This window comes from Mobula hypostoma, chromosome 18 (assembly GCF_963921235.1).
Source record: "Mobula hypostoma chromosome 18, sMobHyp1.1, whole genome shotgun sequence".
In the NCBI taxonomy this organism is placed as follows: domain Eukaryota; kingdom Metazoa; phylum Chordata; class Chondrichthyes; order Myliobatiformes; family Myliobatidae; genus Mobula; species Mobula hypostoma.
The window spans coordinates 62136762-62159418 of record NC_086114.1 but is presented as its reverse complement, the minus strand read 5'-3'; the positions used below and the strand labels follow the sequence as shown (position 1 = coordinate 62159418).

Here is a 22657-nt window from a genome sequence, read left to right as displayed (position 1 = left end):
CAGGACTGGTTCATATCTCTTTTTTGTTACAACATAGGCGGCAGCAATTCAGCCCATTGACTCAAAGAGCAATCCCGTCATTCCCATTCTCCCTCTGACTTCCCTGTACCTGATTATCCTTCACATCTTTATAAACTCCCCAAATCTACAGTCAACCACCTACACTCAAGATCATTTAACCTACAAACATATCCTTTGGCTGTGGGAGTAAACCAGAGCACCCAGGGAAACATAGACAGTCACTGGGAGACTTTGCAGACTCCAGATGCAACACTGAAGGAGAGGATCAGTCCCAGAGGCAATGGAATGGTGAGTCAACTGCACTTACTGCTGGGCCACTGTATCATATGAGGAGAAGTTCAGTAGATTGACTCCCTAACATTTAGAGTTTAGAAAAATGAGAGTTAAAAGAAAGTTGAAAGTTAAATTTTCTTAACTGGGACAGGAAAGGAGATTACTCTGAGGGTCAGACTCAAAGCAGAGCTACCTACAGATTGAGGTGAGAAGAGACACTGTCATTAAGAGAACAGTGAATCTTTGGAACTCTCTGACTCAAGAGGGCTGTGCAGTTTCAATTATTGATTACGTTCAAAACATAAATTGATTTATTTCTGGGCATTAAAGGAATCTGGGGACAGTTCAGGAAAATAGTGCCAAGGATAAAATTCACCCATGCTCCTGCTGAGGGGCAGAATAGACTTGAGGGACCAAATGGCCTATTTCTGATCCTATTTCTTAATGTTCACTATCTCTAACTCTTCAGTTACTTGACTTCTCTATCACCCGAGCCACAGACCCCTTGACAATGCAGTTTCCTATGAGGACCTAGTCTATTCATACCCCAATCTATTCCCATGCTTCTGCTTTCACTCACTCTCATATCCTCATCGAGCATTTATTTATTCATCTATATTGCAACTTCAGCTTATATTATCCATTCCCGTGTTGACCTTGGAGGTGCTTTGTAGACAATGAAGAGTCAGCTTCTGTACATTCGTACATCATACTCTGCAGAAACATGTCCTTGCCCATGCCAACTCTATGCTAATCCCGTTTGCTTGCATGAGGTCCCCGCCTCGTCACGTTTTTCCAATCCAAGTATCTGTCCAAATACCTTTCACACACTGCACTTGTACTGCCTCTAAGCTTCTACCACCTCCTCCGGCAGCATCCCCCAGTTAACCACTGCCCTCAGTGAGGGAGAAACTTCCCTCTGAGATCTCCTTTAAATTTCTCCCCTCTCACCTTAAACCTGTGCCCTCTATTTGTAGGGTCCCTATCCTGGGAAAAGCCCATCTATTCTTACCTATGCTCATGGTACTTTTATAAACCTATAAGGTCACTCCTGTGTTTCAGTGAGGATAAACAAAGCTTGCCCCATGTCTCCTTATAACTAAACTCTCCATTCCAAGCAACATCCTGGTGAATCTCCTCTGCACTCTGTCGATTCCACGTTACCACATACTTCCTGTGGTTTAGTGGCCAGACATGTACAATACTGACATCCCAACTTAGCCTGTAAAGGTAAACAGACCAAATACCTTCTTCACTGCCCTATCTACCTGTGTCACCACACTCAGAAAGCCATGGACAACAACACAAAGTCCCTGCCGTTTTCTCTCTCTGTCCTACCAGATTTCAAATTCTGTAAGTGCATTATCCCAGACTTGTCCAGATTAAATTCCGTCTGCCACCACCATGCCCAACTTTCCAGCCAATCTATGACTTGCTGATCTTTAGACAAATTACTATATGTGTCTCTGCCAGTTTTCATGTTACCTGTAACCTTACGATCCAAACCCCTGACTTCCTCATCCATTTATGAGAAAGGTCCCAGCACCAAACTCTGTGGCACACCACTTGGCAGGGACAACAGTTTGATAACCCCCCCACCCTCCTCCGCTCTCCCACTTGGCAGGGACAATAGTTTGACAAACCCCCATCCTCCCCTGCTCTCTACCTCCTTACACCAAGTAAGTTTCCGATCCAGTTTGACAACGTAACCTAAAATCCTTTGTGCCTTAATTGGAGGCTCTGGGGTTTCACAAGGACAGATTTCCTCCCTGAAGTGCATTAATGAACCAGAGAGCTTTTACTGCAATCTGTTAGTTCTGTCATCAGTACTGATAACAAGTTTTTCTTTAAAAGTCCAGGTCATTGACCAAAATTAAGTCGCACAGTTGTTGTCATGATAGGATTTGAACCCTGGTCTCTGGATGATTAGTTCATGCCGAGTGATTACACGTCCACCAACGTACCCCCATCATCACCATCACCATCACCCACATTCAACAAACATCCTCTGAGATTGCTCAACACCCCTAGTGTGATACCACCACCTGGTACATCCCACTGGCTTCTACAGTCGGACTTCAGAGGGACCTTTTTCCTCCCAAGGTTCACTCATCCATTTCCACCTACAGCCAGCCTCACACCCCACCCCGCCCCACGGAATGCAGAGATGCAGTACTTACCATTTTACCACTTGTAATTCATTCACATTCCTCACAAGGTCATCTCCTATACAGTGGAAAGCCAAAGACAGATCATGTGACTGTTATACCGAGCAACACCCCCACCCCCACCCCAAAACAGCCATATTTATTCTGTTTGGGTGACCTCAGACTGCCAACAGCTTTCACTTTACATCCCCCTTCCACTCCAGTCCAGAGCCCCGCTTCCAATCGGAAACAGCTCACACTCTGGCATTACCGAACTCAACAATTACTGCTAACCAGCCTTTACAGTTCACTGAGGATGGCCAGTTGAGAGGAAAAGTCACTGACCTGAAACGTTAGCTGTACCCCACTCCTCACAGGCACAACCCGACTTCCAACATTCTGAATTTTCCATCTGAACTGGCAACATTTTCAACTTAAAAGGATGCTGCTGAGACAAAGGAATGAATGGCAGGCAGATAAAGGAAGTTCCTCATAAAATGATAAAACAGAGGCAAGGAAAGCTCGAACTCTGATTTCATTTACTGCAGCTTCACTGGGCCCACTCAATCCTGACAGCACACCGTATGACGCGAGAAAAAGCCGTCCTTCATTCTTAAGGAGACCGTGGCAATATAACAGCCAAAGTTAATGAACGGGAACTTGCTGTAAGATTGACAGCTTGCAATTTCCAGATCCCTAGGTGTAAACTCCAATCCAGTTGATTCCCAACTGACATGTGTTCCTGATTATGAACTCATCCTGTCAAACAGTGAGAGACTTGTTTCAAAGATAGGCTCCATGCCAATAATTCAAATTAGACTGTGCTCTGAGAAAACAAAATAGGAAGATTTCCCTCTCCACTCACACTCAGCTGGCATCGTTTCCATCAACTGCTGGCCAAAGCCCTAACTCCGAAAGCATTTCATGTCAACTGCGCAATGTCAAAGTCCTGAGATGTTGACTCGCTGCTCTGGAACATGTGAGTAAGTAGCAAGCACAAGAGAAAAATCAAGGTTGTGTGACTAGATGGAGAAAAATGAATGATTTCAATTAAAGGCATGAGTACACACCCTGAAAGCTGTGGGGGGTGGGAGAGGTGGGTGGGTATGAGCCAGTGGAAATAAACTGGCAGCTGGTGGAACAAGCTGGAAATGCAGGAAACCTTGGATGAGTGAGGCTACACCCATGTGAGAGAGGATTCTCCAGCAGAGAGTAGCCAGCTTCACTACACCGTCCTTGGTGCTTCCTCCACAGACCACTGAATCCTGAGTCCATGACTCACTCGGACATTTCCACCATCTGTCGCTGATATTTTCTTTGGCACTTAATGAAAGAAGCAGGGATCGCCAAACCGAGCTCCAGGAACATCGGATTCCAGCACTCTGCTGCCCAGTCCATGAGCACATACCACATTGAGCCACACAGTAATGGGAACAGCACAGCCTGGAGTCACAAGTGACCGGCTGAAAACTGACCAAGAGCTACCCACATCCTGAGGCAAGGACCATTCCAACCCACCACCACAGGACATCGGAGCAGAACACCACAACCTGCCTGTCCACTCAGCAGTCTCTACTCCTACCCTAAAACCCAGCAAGCCTGGCCCCACATCCTATTCTTCCACCCATCCCTTGTCCCTGCCAATCCCCGCCCTCCCTCCAACCCTACATTCACCCTGCCCCCACACTCCAGAACTATTCCAGTGCCCTCAACTCCCTGCCTCCTTTACCCCTGACTCCACCCTCCCACTGCCATTCCAATGCCCCAATTCTTGGTCCCTACACCCAGCTGCCCAAACCCTCCCTGCACATACCCCAGCAGCCCCTCCTGCTGCCAGCATCCAACCATCTGCCCATGCTAGGCTTCAGGACATCTTTTCCCAAATCAGACTATGAAGTCAGGCCGAGCACTTTCATTACGCTGATTTCTAGACGTGTCAATCACCTGAGCACCCAGACAACCCCTCAGTCAGAAGGCAGATAGAGCACAAGAGTCAGTCTCCAACTTAAACCCCAGAGCCCTGCAAGGATTGGAACCGCACTTTTCAGATTAGATTATATTAGATTATGAGGACACGTAGTCCTCTTTTATCGTCATTTAGTAATGCATGCATTAAGAAATGGATGCCGACCTCAGTGGAACCGGCAGGTTTAAGTCCCCAAAGCAGAGTGTGGATCAGGGCAAAGTGAGTTAGGCTGGACCAGCCACAGCCTCTGACTCAAACTCAGAATCTTTTCAGCCAACAAACGATTTCTTCTGTAGCGTCAGGAATGCTGCTGCAGGCAAATTGTGCACAGCAAGCTCCCACATACACGCCAACAAACTAGATCACCTGGGAGTAATGACTGAAGGATTATTGGTCAGAACAGCACTGGGAAGTTTCCACCAATGTGAGAGGATCAATACCGTATCCAAATAAATGCACTCGAGAAAATTGAAACCAAGAGATGTTTCACAGCTTAGGCATGAAATTCACGATAAACTACTGCAATCAAATTATATTTCACACACGTTCAGCCTAAGAGGACAGGCATCCTTATCCCTGCGCTATTTAGTGAAGGGATATAAACAGGGGCTTTCCTGTGACCCAACAGAGTAAATCCCTCACAGCCATTATATGCAAGGAGCAAGAATGAGAGAAATGGAACTCTTTAGAACATTTCTGAGCTGATGCTTCAGGCTTCCAGCGACCGAGGTTCAACCCTGAGCTCTGGTTTGCGTGTTCTAGGAAGACGTTCAATTCTTCTGGGTCCACCACCTTCATCTCATAGCCCAAAGTCATGCACATTGGTATATTAACTAGCCACTGTAAATGGTGTGCAGATGAGCAGCAGAACCTGGGAGAAGCTGATGGGAAGGTGAGGAGACATGCAAATGGATAGCGTAGAATGAATGCAAATGGACATCTGACTCAGACAGATTGAAATGCCCAAGTCTCTGACACATTACCATTAAGACCACAAGGTATAGGAACAGAATTAGGCCATCCAGCCCATCGAGTCTGCTCTGCCATTCAATCATGGCTGATTCTTTTTTTCTATCTCTTCCTCAATCCTAGTCGCCGGCCTTCTCCCCATAACTTTTGATGCCATGTCCAGTCAAGAACCTATCAATCTCTGCCTTTAATACACCCAACGACCTGGCCTCCACAGCTGCATGTGGCGACAAATTCCACAAATTCACCACTCTTTAGTTAAAGAAATTGCTCTGCATCTCGGTTTTGAAAGGGCGCCCCTCTATCCTGAGGCTGTGCCCTCTTGTCCTAGACTCTCCCACCATGGGAAACATCCTTTCCGCATCTACTCTGTCTAGGCCTTTCAACATCTGAAAGGTTTCAATGAGATCCCCTTCATCCTTCTGATGACGATGATGTAACGAGGATGACGAAAACAGAAACTGATCACCACATATTGCCTGTTGTGGGAATCCACTAGGCACAAACTACCTGCGTCAATTCCTTCTTCTCCACTACAGCTCGATTACAAAAGGCTGCAAAGACCCAAAAGCTGCATGCAAAGTGCTGGGGGAAGCTGCTGAAAGAGGAATTGGGTAGACCACAAGGTATAGAATGAGAATTAGCCATTCAGTTCATCAGGTCTGCTCTGCCATTCCATCAGGACTGATTTTTTTTCAGCACCAGCCCCCCATCTTCTGCCCATCACCTTTAACCCCACCCCCAAGACCAAAGGAGAGACAGAAGGCACAGAGGGGGAACCGGTTACCTGAAATCGAAGAATTCAATGTCCCTGCAGTTGGGCTGTGGAGTACCCAAGCAGAATACAAGGTCTGTTCCTTTGTTCCTTTGTCTCTAGCCTCATGTTAGCAGGAGAGGAGGCTGGGACAGGCAGGCCAGTACAGGAATGGGGAGAGGAATTAAACTAATTAAACTGACTGGCAACTGGCGGGGTGGGGGGGGGGAAATCAGACCAGGACAGACAGGCCAGTATGGGAATGGGGAGGGGAATTAAACTGGGGGGACCAGGAGAGTTGGCAGATGAAGTGAAGGTTCTCAGCAAAGCAGCCACCGAGTTTGTGCTTGGTCTCACCAAGGTCGAGGTTGCACATCAATATCTGCCTCCCCAGGAAGAGAGCTCTTCTGGGAGTGAAGCACTCCCTTGCCACTAAAGGGATGTAAAACTGTTATAAAACTGCAAATTTTCTTTCTTCCCACGTATTTTTTCCCCTATCCACCTGAGGTAGTGGATGACATCACAACACTGACCTCCTTCCAAAAACCCACACCCTCCTGCGTGTTCTGCAGACTGGGGGTGCAGAGTCTGGGACATCCTCACTGGATTGCAATTCAATTCAAGTTTAATTGTCACTTCACCATATACTAATACTCATGAATACCGCCAAACACAACAGCGTTACTCTGGGGTCAAGGAACAAAGACACATTACCTACAGTCACACACAGTGAGCACACACAAGATCACAATCACGTAATAAGAGTCCCAAGGCCCACCTCACCACCTCCCCCCGCGACGCCACGGCTTGATGCATACAAGTCAGCAAACCCAAATAGAATATCAGTAAAAATACAACACGGAATATGCATGTATATACCCAGACCTCGCCCTGACGCCTGACTCCCGCTAGGCGACACCGTGCTTTTGAGGCCCAGTCCTTGCATATACAAGCACATATGGAATATTAGAAAACAACACAACCAGACAAATCTATATGTATACAGTCCAGGCCCATTTTAAATCTTCAGTCACCACAACTGCACTAGGCCGCCCCCGGTGGGGCACAATTGCTCGGACGCCTCACCTCCGGCAGCTGAAAAGCAAGCGACCCCACAGCTCGAAGCCCAGGTCCGTTGATGGCCAATATCTGCAGTCAGCCACTACAGACCTTGTCGTCTGCCGGGTGAAACTCCTGGAGGGGCAGCCCCAACTCCGTTCCAGACACCGCGCCACGCCGCCCCCAGTGAAGCACATCGGCTTCGCCCCTCACTCTGGGCGGCTGCCAACAGGCAGTCCCGGGGCTTCAGGCCTGGTCCTTGCCACGACCAAGGACAAGGCCCCTTGTCCAATAAATCAGTGAATCGAGCTTGCAATGTACCAGATTACCAACATCCAAAGGGGTCTTGTGATCACAAGAAAAGCAACCACGACGGCCACTTGCTATTTGACCGTGAGCCTCCATCGACCCAGGCAGCAGCTCGTTACTTAGCTCCTTCCTGTCTCCGCCAGCAACCAATTCACTGATGGTGTGAGCCTGCAGTCTTTATGCACAGCACCGATCATTAGATCTATGTTTAGGTAGAACGGTAGCACCTTTTGTGGACCCTGTAGAAGCCACTGTGACCAGTCGTGCCACCATCTTGCCGGAAGATCAAGGCACTGATGAGGAATGATAAATGCTGGATGATACTGCATCTAGAGGCTGCCAATGAGCCCACACGGGACACGGCACAGATATGAGGTGGTTTCTCTAACTTTGTGGGTGGTTTCAGGGCATGTCACTGAGCTCTGAAGGCCACTTAATGATGGATCCAGGGGATCTCAGTACAAGGATTTGTGCCTGAGGGACCCACAATGACAGATCCAGGGATCTCAGTACAAGGATTTGTGACCCAGGGGGATCTCAGTACAAGGATTTGTGCCTGAGGCCATTCAATGCTCAGAGACCCAGGGGGATCTCAGTACAAGGATTTGTGACCCAGGGGGATCTCAGTACAAGGATTTGTGCCTGAGGCCACTCAATGCTCAGTGACCCAGGGGGATCTCAGTACAAGGATTTGTGACCCAGGGGGATCTCAGTACAAGGATTTGTGCCTGAGGCCACTCAATGCTCAGTGACCCAGGGGGATCTCAGTACAAGGATTTGTGACCCAGGGGGATCTCAGTACAAGGATTTGTGCCCGAGGACCACTCAATGCTCAGAGACCCAGGGGGATCTCAGTACAAGGATTTGTGCCTGAGGCCACTCAATGCTCAGTGACCCAGGGGGATCTCAGTACAAGGATTTGTGACCCAGGGGGATCTCAGTACAAGGATTTGTGCCTTAGGCCATTCAATGCTCAGAGACCCAGGGGGATCTCAGTACAAGGATTTGTGCCTGAGGCCACTCAATGCTCAGAGATCCAGGGGGATCTCAGTACAAGGATTTGTGACCCAGGGGGATCTCAGTACAAGGATTTGTGCCCGAGAACCACTCAATGCTCAGAGACCCAGGGGGATCTCAGTACAAAGATCTGTGCCTCAGTGAGGCAAAAGCCCTTTCCCATCTGGTTTACACATTTTTAAAAAAAACAGGCCAATGACAAAGTTAAATGTGTGTTTTAATCAGTGTCATTACTTTCACATGGACAAACAGCAGCTCTGAATTACGCAACACACCAGAGCATGTAACACAAAGGAGAGCATATTGTCTGCAGCGTAGGATCCTGCATTGCGACACCCAGATGCTGCTGGAACACCTCAGGCCGTCTCGCCCTGCATCTCCAACAGCAGAAACCAGCACAACCTGAATGTTCAGTGTGTGATACAGTGCGAGGCCCACCTGTAAACGGTAATAAGGCACCAAGGGATATCAGACAGTGACACTGCACATAACATGAGCATTTGGGCTATATCGCTGTCATTCCTTTCATACGGACAAACTGTTTGAACTCACCTGTATTTCCTCCTCAGCCCTGCAAATTGTAGTATTTAAAATTCCCTGCTGAGTATGTTCCTTTAAGGAAGAGCTTCTGTGACCACAGCTCAGTGTTAACAAAGATCTTCACTTCTCTTACTAAATTCCTCTGCCCCGCATCGATGACCTCGATACCATCCAATGCAAAAGTAGAAACCTCTCTCTGCATTTGGCACTTCGTTACACTATCTATGCCTAATTATTCCTGATCTCAGGAAGACAATTCCCTCCACAGTAAAAGTGAAAATAAAACACTGCTGGCACAGGACATCTGAAATTACGGCAGAAAATGCTGCAAATATTCAGCCGGTCGGGCAGCATCTGTGCAGAGTGAAACCAAATTAACTTCTGAGGTCCTCAGAACCAGGATTAGATTAGCTTCAATGAAAGGTCATCGACCTGAAGCATCGGCTCCAGTTCTCTCTCCACACGCTGCCTGACATTCATTGTCTATTTAGAGATACAGCACAGGACAGACACTTCCACCAAACAAACCGCACCACCTAGCAGCGCAACTATTTAACCATAGTCTAATCACGGGACAACTTACAATGATCAATTAACCTATTAACTGGTACGTCTTTGGAACCTGGGAGGAAACCAGAGCACCCAGAGGAAACCCATGCATTAACGGGGAGGACGGAAAAACTCCTTACAGGCAGCGGTGAAACTAAACTCCAACGCTATGACCTGTAATACTGTCGCACTAACCACTACACTACCATGGCGCTAACTACAACACTACTGCAGCACCCGAAGTGACCTGCAGAGTGGTTCCAGCATTTTCTGCCCTTCACTGGTCCCTACCGTCCCTGGACCTGACATTAATCCCATAATGGGATGTCCCGAGCTGGCCACAAACATTGAACTCGAGGCCTAAACAGGATGTGACCCAGCTGCCCTCACACAAACATCTTTCCAGAAGGGAAAGTTCCACCAGCTTCTGAACCACAAGCAGTTTGGATCCAGCTATAAAGAGAAGGCTCCCACTGATCCTTGTCCGACCAATAAACAGTGCCAGCAACACAGGTTCCAACCGCCTCCACTCACTTCTGGATCTGTCAGGTTACGTTAACAGATGGAGAAGCTGGTTAGTGGCTGGACCTCTGACCATAAGGGGTTGCCATTACTCTGCCCAGGCCTGGGCACATAACCCAGCCGAGTACCTCTGCAGAGTACCTTCCTCCATCGCCAGCCCTAGCAGAATCTAGAAACCTGACTAAATAGAAGTCACGGACCGCTACACCACAGAAACAATCCATCTCCCCTCATCCCATCGACCTGCACCTAGACCATAGCCCTCCATACCTCCCATCGATGTACATACCCAAATCACTCTTAAAAAGAACCCACATCCAACAACTCTGCCTGCAGCTCGTTCCACACTCTGAGCAAAGAAACTCTCCCTCAGGTTCCTTTAAGTATTTCACTTTTCACCCTTAACCTATGACCTCTACTTCAAGTTTCACCCAACTTCAGCGAAAAAAATCCTATTTTCATTTATCTGATCTAGGTCCCTCATAATTTTGTATACCGCCATCAAATCTCCCTTCATTCTTCTATGTTCCAGGGAATAAAGTCCTATTCTACTGAACCTTTCCCTATAACTCAGTCCTCAAGTCCCAGCAACATCCTGTACTGAAATTTCCTGTACTCTTTCAAGCTTATTGATATCTGTCCTGTAGATAGGTGACTAGAAGATCACACAATACTCCAAATAATGCCTCACCAACTTCTGAAACAACAACACAACATCCTAACTCCTGTACTCAGTACTCTGATTTATGAATGCGAATGTACCAAAAGCTCTCTTTATGAACCTATCTACCTGCAACACCACTTTCAAGGAATTATGAATCCATAGTCCCAGATCACTCTGTTCTACCGTTAGTGCCCAAACATTCACCATGCAAGTCCTATCCTGGTTGGTCCTCCCAAAGCGTAACACTCTACGCTTGTCTGCATTAAGTTCCATCTGCCATTTTTCCACCTATTTTTCCAGCTGGTCCAGATCCAGCTGCAAGCTTCAATGAGCCTTCCTCGCTCTGCAGTGCAACTTCAATTTTGGTGTCATCTGCAAATTTGCAGATCCAGTTTACCACATTATCATCCAGGTTGTTGATATAGATGACAAACAGCAATGGACTAGGACCAATTCCTGCAGCACACCACCAGTCAGAGACGCAGCCATCTACAACCATTCTCCTTGTTGAGCCTGGGGATTTATCCACCTTAATTTGCCTCAAGACAGCATGCACCTCCTCTTCTGTAATCCACATATAGTCCATGAACTCTCTATTTTGCCTCAGTAGTACAGACTCTCTAACCATCTCACAAGTAAATACAAATTCAAAAAATTCACTTAAGTACTCCCCCATCTCTTTAGTGCTCCGTCTTAACCAAGGCTTCAATATCTCTCAAAAACCAAGGTTCCTTAAACCTGTTAGCCTTGCTCCCAGCACTCTAACCACTCACCCATCAACCAACCACCCACTCGTGGGCAGCTCACCAACCTCTCCTGTCCAGAGAACACCTCCACCATCTGGAGGACACCCCCAACTCCATCCATTCCGCAAAACTGCCATACCCCTCCCAACCAGGGACGCCACCATCTGTACAGAGAGCGTAGAAAAGTACAGCCCCTCGGCCCACAATGTCCATGCTGACCATTTGATTGCACACTTGCCTGCACAGGATCCATAAATGATTGCTAAACTTTGCTTTTGCATCAGCTGCCCTGTCAACACATTCAAGACACCAATCACTCGATATAAAATAAAACCTGCTATGCAAAGCTCATTTAAACTTTCACCCTCTCGCCTTAAAGCTATGTCCTCTAGTATATCGCACTTCCATTCCAGGAAAAAAAACGTTGACCATCTACCCATTATAATATTATCAACTTTTGTCAGGTCTCCCCTCAGTCTCCAATGCTCTAAGAAAACAATTTATTTTTTTTTGCTAATACCCTCTAATCCAGGCAACATCCTGATAAACCTCTTCTGCACACTCTCCAAAGCCGCCACTTCCTTCGTATAATGCGGTGACTCCAAGTGTGGTCTAATCAAGATTTTATATTGCTACGACATGAATCCTCAACATTTATCTTCAACACCCTATCCAATGAAGTCATACGCCTTTTCTTCTTTGCCACTATATCCACTTGTGCTTCCAACACACAATCCAACCTCCCTACCCAGATCGACACATCCCTTGCCCCTCTTAGGGTACCATACACCCTGGACCCACACGTCCATATCAAGCCACGCCACCCAGAAATCCCTTCTACAGGACCATGCACAGATCCTGAGCTTCAGTGATCAGACCAGGCGCCAGCCATCAAATCACGGGTACAAATAATCTTCAGCTATTGAACTTCATTGCAGAGCTTCCCTGGTAGAACTGTGAAGTGAGGAAATCCAGAAAAGGAGGCTGGAACACAGTTGGAGGTGGTGCAGGCAGGGAAACAGGCAGCATGGGTGGGAAGAGACTTGCATCTAAACTGCCAAGCTGCCCTCCAAGTTCCAGCAGCCTCAGATAGAACGAAATCCTTGGGAGTAGACAACATTTGCGCCTCAGTCCAGTTAGTTTACAACTGCACATTATTCTCATTGAGTGAAATTGACACTGGCCCCTTGGAAAGGGATGGGGAAGGATAGATATGTCAAATAGGGGCATCATGTTGGAGGTGCTGGAAATTTCATGTTAAGGAGCAGAGGAACACTGACCTTGCCCCTGAACGAGAGGCTGTGTGAATGTGGAAATAGGACAGACATCATTGAAAGTAATGCCAATCCTGGTTGCCCCCTCCACCACGGCTCAGGACAAAGGAAGGTGGCTCCGAAGCCATAAGTGAACCAGGTGTCGAAAACTGTGCAATGTTCAAAGTGAATTTCTATTAAAATACATATATGTCACCGTATATAACCCTGAGATTCATTTTGTTTGCGGGAATTCGCAGTAAGTACAAAGAAGCACAGTAGAATCAATGAAAATCCACACATAACAAGACAGTCAAGCAATCACTGTGCAAAACAAAAAGAAAAACAAACAAAATAACAATAATAATAAATAAGTAATAAGTATCCAAAAGATTAGATGGAGTCCTTGAAAGTGACTCTATAGATTGTGGGAACAGTTCCGTGCTGGGGTGAGTGAAGTTATTCCCTCTGCTTCAAAAGCCTGATGGCTGAGGGGTAACAACAGTTCCTGAAACTGGTGCTACGAGTCCTGACACTCCTGTACCTCCTTCATGATGGCAGCAGTGAGAAGCGAGCATGGCTTGGGTGGCAGGGGGTCCTTGATGATGGGATGCTGCTTTACTGTGACAGTGCTCCTTGTAGATAGGCTCAGTGGTGGGAAGGGCTTTACCCGCATCAAAACACCTTCCCTGCTTCTTGCCTACCTTCCTGTTATTGCCACCAAAACATAAGAACATAAGAAATAGGAGCAGGAGTAGGCCATTGGGCCCATCAAGCCTGCCCCGCCATTCAATAAGATCATGGCTGATCTGTCCGTAACTCAGCTCCATCTACCTGCCTTTTCCCCATAACCCTTAATTCCCCTACTATGTAAAAATCTATCTAACTGTATCTTAAATATATTTAGTGAAGAAGTCTCAACTGCTTCCCTGGGCAGAGAATTCCACAGATTCACCACTCTCTGGGAAAAACAGTTTCTCCTCATCTCGGTCCTAAATCTTCTCCCCTGAAGCTTGAAGCAATGTCCCCTAATTCTAGTCTCACCTACCAATGGAAACAACTTTCCTACTTCTATCTTATTTATCCCTTTCAAAATTTTGTATGTTTCTATAAGATCCCCTGTCTAAAACAGATAACCTGTCTTTTTATTCTGCATCTGCCATACATATTCACTCCTTTGGTCTGCCAAAATTATGCTGGAATTTCACTGTATCCTCTTCATAGCTCACGCTACCTCCCAATTTCCAATGGGATCGCAGTTACAAGGTTTAACATGTGCAGTAGCTTATAATCAGAGTCATACAGCATAGAAACAGGCCCTTTGGCCCAAATGGTCCATGCTATGCAAGATTCCCATCTAAGCCAGTCCCATTTCCCCAGTTTGGTCAATATCCCTCTAAACCTTTCCTACCAATATACCTGTCCAAGTACCTTTTAAATGTTGTTAACGTACATGCCTCAACCACTTCCTCTGGCAGCTCAATTCTAGCACTGAACATCCCTTGCGTGCAAAAGTCGGCCCTCAGACTCCTCGTAAAACTCTTCCCTCTCATTACAGCATAGAATAGGCCTTTCCACCCCTTTGAGTTATGCTGCACTGCAATCGAATTTAATCCTCACCAAATCACAGGACAATTTAGTATGACCAATTAGCCTACCAATCTGTACATCTTTGGACTGTGGGAGGAAACGGGTGCACCCGAAGGAATCCCGTGATGAGAACGTACAGATCCTTACAGGCGGTGTGGGAATTGAATTTGGGTCGCCTGTATTGTAAAGCGTTGTGCTAACCATTACGCTACCATGCCCTCTAGTTCTTGGTTCTCCAACCCTGGGAAAAAGAATATCTTCATAAAGAGTGTGAGAAACACCGTGGAGGGTTATCAAGGCTAGTGCACTCGAGGTATTTAAAGAGGAGGCTGATACACTTTTGAAAGGTCTTGGAACTGAGGGTTTTGGGAAGTGGACAAACCAGTGTGATCGTGCTGTACAGCACAGACACCACTCGTGTCAACCACAATTCCTATCACCTCCAACACCATTCACCCACCTGCTTTAGGTCTGTATCCCTCTATGCTGTTCCTATCCAACTAACTTTCCTAATGCCAGTTAAAGATTGTAATTAGACTTGCCTCCGCAACCTCCTCTGGCTTTTCATTCCAGATAACCACCATACCCTGCATGAACAACTTACCTCTCAGATTTCCTTCAAATTTCTCCACCCTCTAAACCAAGGCCCTCTCATTCTTGGCTCTCTGCCCTGAGAAAAGATTATCTATGCTTTCTATGCCTTCCATTATTGTAGAAACGTCTAAAATATCATCCATCAGCCTCCTACATTCCAGAGAGAGTTAACCTGACCTATTCAAACTTTCTTTATAACTCCAGCTCTCCATTCCAGGAAACATACCAGTGAATCTCTCTATCGCTAGCATATCCTTCCTGTAGTGTGGAAACCAAAACTCCAAATACAGTCCAATTGATGTAGAACTGCAACATGATGCCCAAACTGATACCCAATACCACGAAGTAGCCACCAATATCACATCAATACTCCAATGTCACAAAGTACCCACCAGTATCACCACATCAACACTCCAACGTCACAAAGTAGCCACTCCAATACCACAAAGTACCCATCGGTATCAACACTCCAATGCCACAAAGTACCCACCAGTATCACTACATCAACACTCCAATGCCACAAAGTGCCGACTAGTATCACATCAATATTCCGAAGGACCACTTCACTGAGCGTCTACGCTCCATCCACCAGAACAAGCGTGATCTCCCAGTGATCACCCATTTTAATTCCACTTCCCATTCCGATTCCAATATGTCCATCCATGGCCAGCTCCACTGTCGGGATTAGGCTGGAGGGACAACACCTTATATTCCATTCGGGTAACCTCCAACCTAATGGCATCAACATCGATTTCTCAAACTTCAGGTAATGCCCCCCCTTCACCATTTCCCATTCCCTTTTCCCTCTCTCATGTTATCTCCTCGTCCACCCATCGTCTCCCTCTGGTGCTCCTCCCTTGCCCCTCTTACTTTCTTCCATTGCCTCTGTCTCTTTCACCAATCAACTTCCTAGCTCTTTGCTTCATCCCTTTCCCTCCAAGTTTCACCTGTCTCCTGGTGTTTCCCTCTCCCCTCCCCCACCTTTCACATCTACTCCTCAGCTTCTTTTTTCCAGTCCTGCCCAAGGGTTTCCGCCCAATATGTCGATTTTGCTTTTTTCCATAGATGCTGCCTGGCCTGCTGAGTTCCTCCAGCACTTTGTGTGTGGTTTAGTGTGAATTTTATTTTTACTCTATCTCCTTATTTAAATGGTAGGGTTACATTTGCCACTCTCCAGTCCATTAAAACTGTTACCTAGTCTATGAAGCTTGGAAAGCATTTCATAAAGCATGTACCACTTCCAGGGCAGTTCCCAAATCACCCTGATTGGAAAGGAATAGACAGTCCACATTTCCCGTTGAGACACTTCATCAGGACATCCCCCTTCTTGTCAAGGGGGGAAATGCCAGAATAAAAAGGTGGGGAGAGGGAAGGGATTTTTATTCCTTTCCATAGATGCTACCTGACCTGCTGAGCTCCTCCAGCAATCTGATGTGTTACATTTCTCACAAATCGAAGGAGGAGCTAGAAAGCAGGTGACCTCTTCCAGTTTGGCCACAAAAACAGCTTCTTCTTCTCAGATGTCTGTCGTTTCCTTTCAAGGTGGCTGGGGCTCTGTCAGAGTCTGTGATCTACAGCTGAAACTGTAGTTCTTCGTAAGCGGTGGGTTTACTGACAGGCCACGTGCCTCGGCACTTCACTATCTTCAGGAAGGTCCTGGAAGATGTGAGTATTCGGAATGACCTGGTTCCTTGCCGACCGAAGTGTCATGGGGGACTGAAACATCAGATGTTGTCGTCCGTGGAAGGGCCCAGTAGTCAAGTGATTCCCCCCAACTCCCTTTTGATGGTGAGTGAGAGCATGTCAGCCCTCGAGTCAGGCAAGATCGGAACATCAGAACAGCGAGCTACTGGTCTCCCCTCTCATCGTTGTAGGAGCGATTGCTCTCTCCCTCAAAGTGAGGGAGACCCAGGTCGAGATACCAAAGTGCTGGGTTACGGACTGTAGTTTTTGATGGATTCCAAATCAAGGTCCCTTTGGGGGCTTTTGCTATTGCTTGCATGGTGGGGGGTGGTGGGGCTTCAGTGCTTCTGCTGGGGAGGGGGAGGGGGAGGGTTGATGCTTGTGCATGGAAGGGAAGGGGGGCTTCAGGGTTCTGATGTTTCTATCATTCATTCTTTGGGGTTTCTTGTTTCATGGGTGTCTGCAAGGAGTCAGAAATTCAGGTTGTATACTGCATACATTCTCTGATATTAATTTGAACCATTTAAATACTGATTTCAATCAGCTCCACCCCTCACTGGAATAGTCTTCCCCACTCCTTGTATCCTGCTTTGTGAAGGATGAACTAAATCGTGTGATTCATTGGACTGCCTTTTGTTACCTCATTTCCAACAGTAAAGGTCCCACAATTATGCTACTAATCTTCTTGCCAAAAAGAATCCAAGGGGAGTTGATGGCCTGTGAAAGAAAATAACTTGCAGAGGTGCAAGGAAATAAGGTGGGTGGGAATGGGACTGATGGGATCACTTTCCTGGGGGCAGATGTGGACCCAGCAGGCCAATTGCCCTCCCTCTCTTCTGGGTAAATAATAACTGCTCAAAGCCCTTGACAGCACAGCACAGCATCCAACTGAACTCACATTGCCTCAGCCCCCTGACGGCAATTACAAACATCTCTCCATTCAGTAACAACCACCAAATATCCAGTGACTGCAGACTCCTGGTCTGACTCTGTGAGGCAGTAATGCCGATGCCTTTTCTCTGTGTGATCTGATGATAAGCTGAGCCAGCATGCCAGGGTTCAGGGGTAGGGATAGGGGGAGGGCTTTACCTCAACCTCCCACACCCCCACCAGGTTCCAGGAACTGACTAAATTCAGGATACCACAGCATTGTGATGGGTAGGGTGGGAGAACAAACCAGAGTAAAATTCTTCCTCCAACATGAAGAATTAACTCCACTCCTGCTCTTCTTTACACCCCCTCCCCCTTTTCAAATAAAGTAGCTCAAATTTCTCCCATGTTTTCCCAGTATCATCCTTTTCACAAGAGAAATATTATTACCATCAGTTTCTGTGGTCTGATGATGACGATTCAATATCATCTGCCCACACCCATCAGACTGATGATGACGATTCAATATCATCTGCCCACATCCATCAGACTGATGATGATGATTCAATATCATCTGCCCACATCCATCAGACTGATGATGACGATTCAATATCATCTGCCCACACCCATCAGACTGATGATGACGATTCAATATCATCTGCCCACATCCATCAGACTGATGATGACGATTCAATATCATCTGCCCACATCCATCAGACTGATGATGACGATTCAATATCATCTGCCCACATCCATCAGACTGATGATGACCATTCAATATCATCTGTCCACACCCATCAGACTGATGATGACGATTCAATATCATCTGCCCACATCCATCAGACTGATGATGACGATTCAATATCATCTGTCCACACCCATCAGACTGATGATGACGATTCAATATCATCTGCCCACACCCATCAGACTGATGATGACGATTCAATATCATCTGTCCACACCCATCAGACTGATGATGACGATTCAATATCATCTGCCCACACCCATCAGACTGATGATGACGATTCAATATCATCTGTCCACACCCATCAGACTGATGATGACGATTCAATATCATCTGTCCACACCCATCAGACCGATGCCCAGGAAGACTTCAGTAATGCCACAGCAGTCACATACTCAACAAGTGCTTAAACCTCCCTTCTCTTCCCCATTTATTCTCACTCAGATACATTTACAAGCATCAATAAAATTAAAACAGAAAACATCAAAGCCCAGCAGCACTTGGGAGAGTAAATACAAAATATTTACATTCTTGGTCCATGAATTTTCTTTCAGAATGGCTCTAGCTAAGTTTTGACAAAAGTTCATAGATCAGAAAATAAAAACTGCATGATCTCAAGAGTTTTCATATTAAAAACCTTCCCCCTGCTTCCAACACCAACATTCTCAAACAACCCAACCCAGCCCAACACCTTATTTCCAGATTGTGTCCGTCTGTCTGTCTGTACCCAGGTGGTTCATCAGCCTTTTTACACTGGAAGAATGGATGGACATAGGCATCCGTTAAGACCATGGATTTGCGCCTTGGAAGATTTCCAGGGCGCAGGCCTGGGCAAGGTTGTATGGAAGACCGGCAGTTGCCCATGCTGCAAGTCTCCCCTCTCCATGCCACCGATGTTGACCAAGGGAAGGGCACTAGGGCCGATACAGCTTGGCACCGGTGTCGTCACAGAGCAATGTGTGGTTAAGTCACAAACAAACTGACAGTCTCCAATTTCACACAAAAACCCCTGTGGGGGGAAAAAATCAGAAATAATCAAACTGCAAAAATAAATACATTACATAAGGAATCAATAACAGACAGTCCCAAACCAATCAAGCTGCTGGTCCCCAATGATCAATCTGACAAGCATTCACAACAAACTTGAGGAGCTCACCAATAAGGTAGCATCCAAGGAAGAGTTGATATTTCAGGGTAATGACCAACCTGTTAAGTTTCTCCAGCATTTTGTGTGTGGTGCTCAGGATTTCCAGCATCTGCAGAATCTTTGCAACATTGAAAGCCGCTGTCGGCCCAGACTAACTGAGGAGGATCCCCAGGCCCGTGCTGAACAAGAAGATTCCCAGATCCTTTACTGTCTCACTCATCCCGAGCCCGCCAATCCCAGAACCAACTTAGCAAAGTCACTCTAAATGTGGACAGGCTGAGCAAGAAACAAAAGGTATCAGAAATAGATCAGGACCATGAATCCAATGGTATTGAACATGATCTCTTCTAGGTACCAAAACTCAAAACTTCAGTGTCTAAGCTACCAAATTTTGCTGCTGGAAAGGGACAAATCATTCACCAGTCAGACTAACTATCTGACCTGCATCAGTACTAACCGTTCTGGTTCATGTCATATTGCAAACAGCAGAATGTGAAGAATATTATTCAACTGGGTGCCTTTCTCCAGCCCAGCATCACAAAGACGGCTTCTTGCTATCAGCACATACCAAGACCTCTCCCAAAGTCACAAACTCCAACACCACTCTCACCTTCCCAACTTAGAAAAGACCTACTGCACTGGAGAGGCTGGACTGGCCCTGAAGAGTTACATTATGAAGATCTGACAGATCAACTAGAATTACAATTATAACTGCAATTACAATACCACATTACAGAGCACTTGAAATAACAAATGCTTTAAAGTGATACAGCAAATGCAGAGTTGGAAAGATGGAGGTTTGGGCATTTTGGCACCAACCTGGGCTCCAGAACAGAAACTCAGCCAATCGATGTTCTGCTTTCTAGGTATGTAAAGTGGACAAATGAAAAATGTGCAGATAAGGAATGACAGATCAAGGGCTAAATATTTTAATATAGCATGTCCCCCCCCCACAAGAATAGCTCCTTCTGAGGACCAACACACATCCCAACATCGTTATCAACTGCTCTTATGTTGGTCAGTGTTTTACAGATGGATGCCGTGCAACATCTGTATCACTGATGTAATGGAAATTGTGATCGCAAGCATCACCGTCAATTATCAGGCAGCTAATCCGCAGCGGGAGCCCGAGTTTGTCAGTGGGGATTGGGAAGGCGCACTGTCCGGCGCAGGGAGAGGGAGGAGAACTGGGACTTGGTGGCAAGAGAACCGTCAGTGACAGGATCCATGGCTGCCTCGCATCACCCAACCACGCGAACCACAAATGGAGGACAGCTGTTCTCCGAGCGCTGCTGCAGCGCGCCCTCTGGCACCGGCCCAGCTGGGTGGGCGAGACCGCGTATCTCCGCCCAAGCACATCGCACGACCACCCGACCTGCGGTCACTGCAGCCTGCGCCCGGCTCCCGCTCGCGTTTACAATGCAAGCCGTCCACGCAGCTCGCAGCTTGCGAAACTTTCTCCCGCAGCCCATCCTGCCGGGAAGGAAGGGGGGTGGGTGGGTGGGGGGAGACCATCCTTTCCAGGGAAGATGCACTGGGAAACATGGCGCCTCCAAATCTCATTAAACCCCTGCCAGAGGTAACGTGAGGGGGAGAGAGAGGTAGGCTCGAACCGCTGGCATGAAGTGGGGAGCAGCTCCCAGGGGAGGGGTTCCGCGCTCCTGCACAAAATGTATCACACCGACTGCAACATTGTTTCACACTGAATGCTACACCGGGTCAGCCAGACTGCAAACCTGAATCGCACTGATAAAAGCTGCTCGGTGCAGCCGCGCACGGGATCGGGAGGTGAACAGTTGCAATGGGGAGGGAGGGAGAGAGGTCGCCCACCTTCACGCCGACATCCCACATCGATTTTCCACAGACCCACAAAATGCTTGGCGCGGATGGAGCGGCCCGGCGCGCATGGAGCGGCCCGGCGCGCCGCACAGACACTCACGCTGGGCTCGGGGAGTCGGGAGCAGGCGGCCGGCGCCTCAGCATTCCTGGGCGGGCGGTGGAGGGTGGGCGTGGGCCCGGCCCCCAAGCCCCCGCCGCCAGCAAGCGCTCCAGCCCCGCTCCGGCCGGAAAAGCGTCATCATTCCGGGACTCCGCACTCCGGCGGTGAAAGGTCGCCCTCCCGAAACTCCGAGGTGTGGTAGTGTGGAGGACTTGGCGGCGGCGTCCCGCTTCCTCCGCCAGAGAGAGGTTTGGATCGGTACATGAATGGGAGGGCTGTGGTCCAGGTGCGGGCTGATGGAACTAGGCGGAATAACAGGTTGGCACCTACTAGATGGGCCGAAAGGGCTGTTTCTCCGCTGTATGACTCCCTCCTCCCCCCCCCACCCCAGGGACACCCGACCGTGATGTCCCGCTATCCCCGGGGACACCCGACCGTGATGTCCCGCTATCCCCGGGGACACCCGACCGTGGGATCCCGCTTGCACCTCTCGGGGTTTACCGGGCTCCTGTCCATGGTGTCGCGTTCCCCACCCCACACACCTCCCTGGGGTCTTCTGGCCGGGCGATCCCACTGCGGCTTCGCCGGCCGTGAGTCGCGCTACGCCGGACCTCTCTCTTCCTCGCCCCTCGGTCCGCGATGCACACTGTCGTTTGCTGAGGTTGGACGGACAGCAGGATTGAGATGAGGAGATCCCCGGATTTATGTAACCGACTTCCATTCCAAGTGCTCAAGGGGCGGTGTATCTGAGTCCTCACTCGCTGCGTCTAATTGAGTCGTGAGAATTCAATATATTATAAATCGTGTTCGAATATAGTGAAAGGTGGATGCTGTTACTGCATTGCGTGAATATACAGTAAAATGCCTCAACACGTTAGTGAAACTAATTAGTCCTGCACTGTGATACCGCATTGAGTGTTCGGTTCTGTGTGTCTGAGGAGTGAGCATGGTTCTGTAGTTTATTCCCAGTGTTAAGTCAGGTATTGCCTTCACAGAGGTAGTGGGCCAGACATGGAGACTTCACTAAGCAAAGACATCAAAATAGCCCGTCTGTAAGACAGCTTGCGTTTGTCTTGACATCTCAAAGTGATCATTAAAAATTTCGAATGGATTCTATATTTAATAGTTATTTATTTAACATAATTAAGGTTTGGCAGACAGATATTAAACTGATAATGTGTAGTATCTAATCTTCAACAAGTTAATCGGACCAAAAGCACTTTAACTATATCACATGCTATCAAATATGCTGAGTAAAATTAATGGCCAGCAAAAATAATATTAATGTTTTTTTATGCGG

At 47.5% G+C, this 22657-nt stretch overlaps 1 protein-coding gene across 4 annotated transcripts in view; it reads right to left on the bottom strand.

Moving 5' to 3' along the window:
- tln2b (talin 2b) overlaps window positions 1-22119 on the bottom strand; it is a 323891-nt gene extending 301772 nt beyond the window's left edge. The window contains exons 1-2 of one of the 4 annotated variants that reach the window (XM_063070977.1): window positions 21249-21469; window positions 2475-2520 (exon numbers count right to left, since the gene is read on the bottom strand). The gene's annotated coding sequence lies outside the window, so the exon portion shown is untranslated. Of the gene's footprint in view, window positions 1-2474; window positions 2521-21248; window positions 21488-21899 lie in introns of those variants that run through there. The other 3 variants (XM_063070979.1, XM_063070978.1, XM_063070976.1) reach the window with 3 other exon arrangements.
- Window positions 22120-22657: the final 538 nt, after the last annotated feature.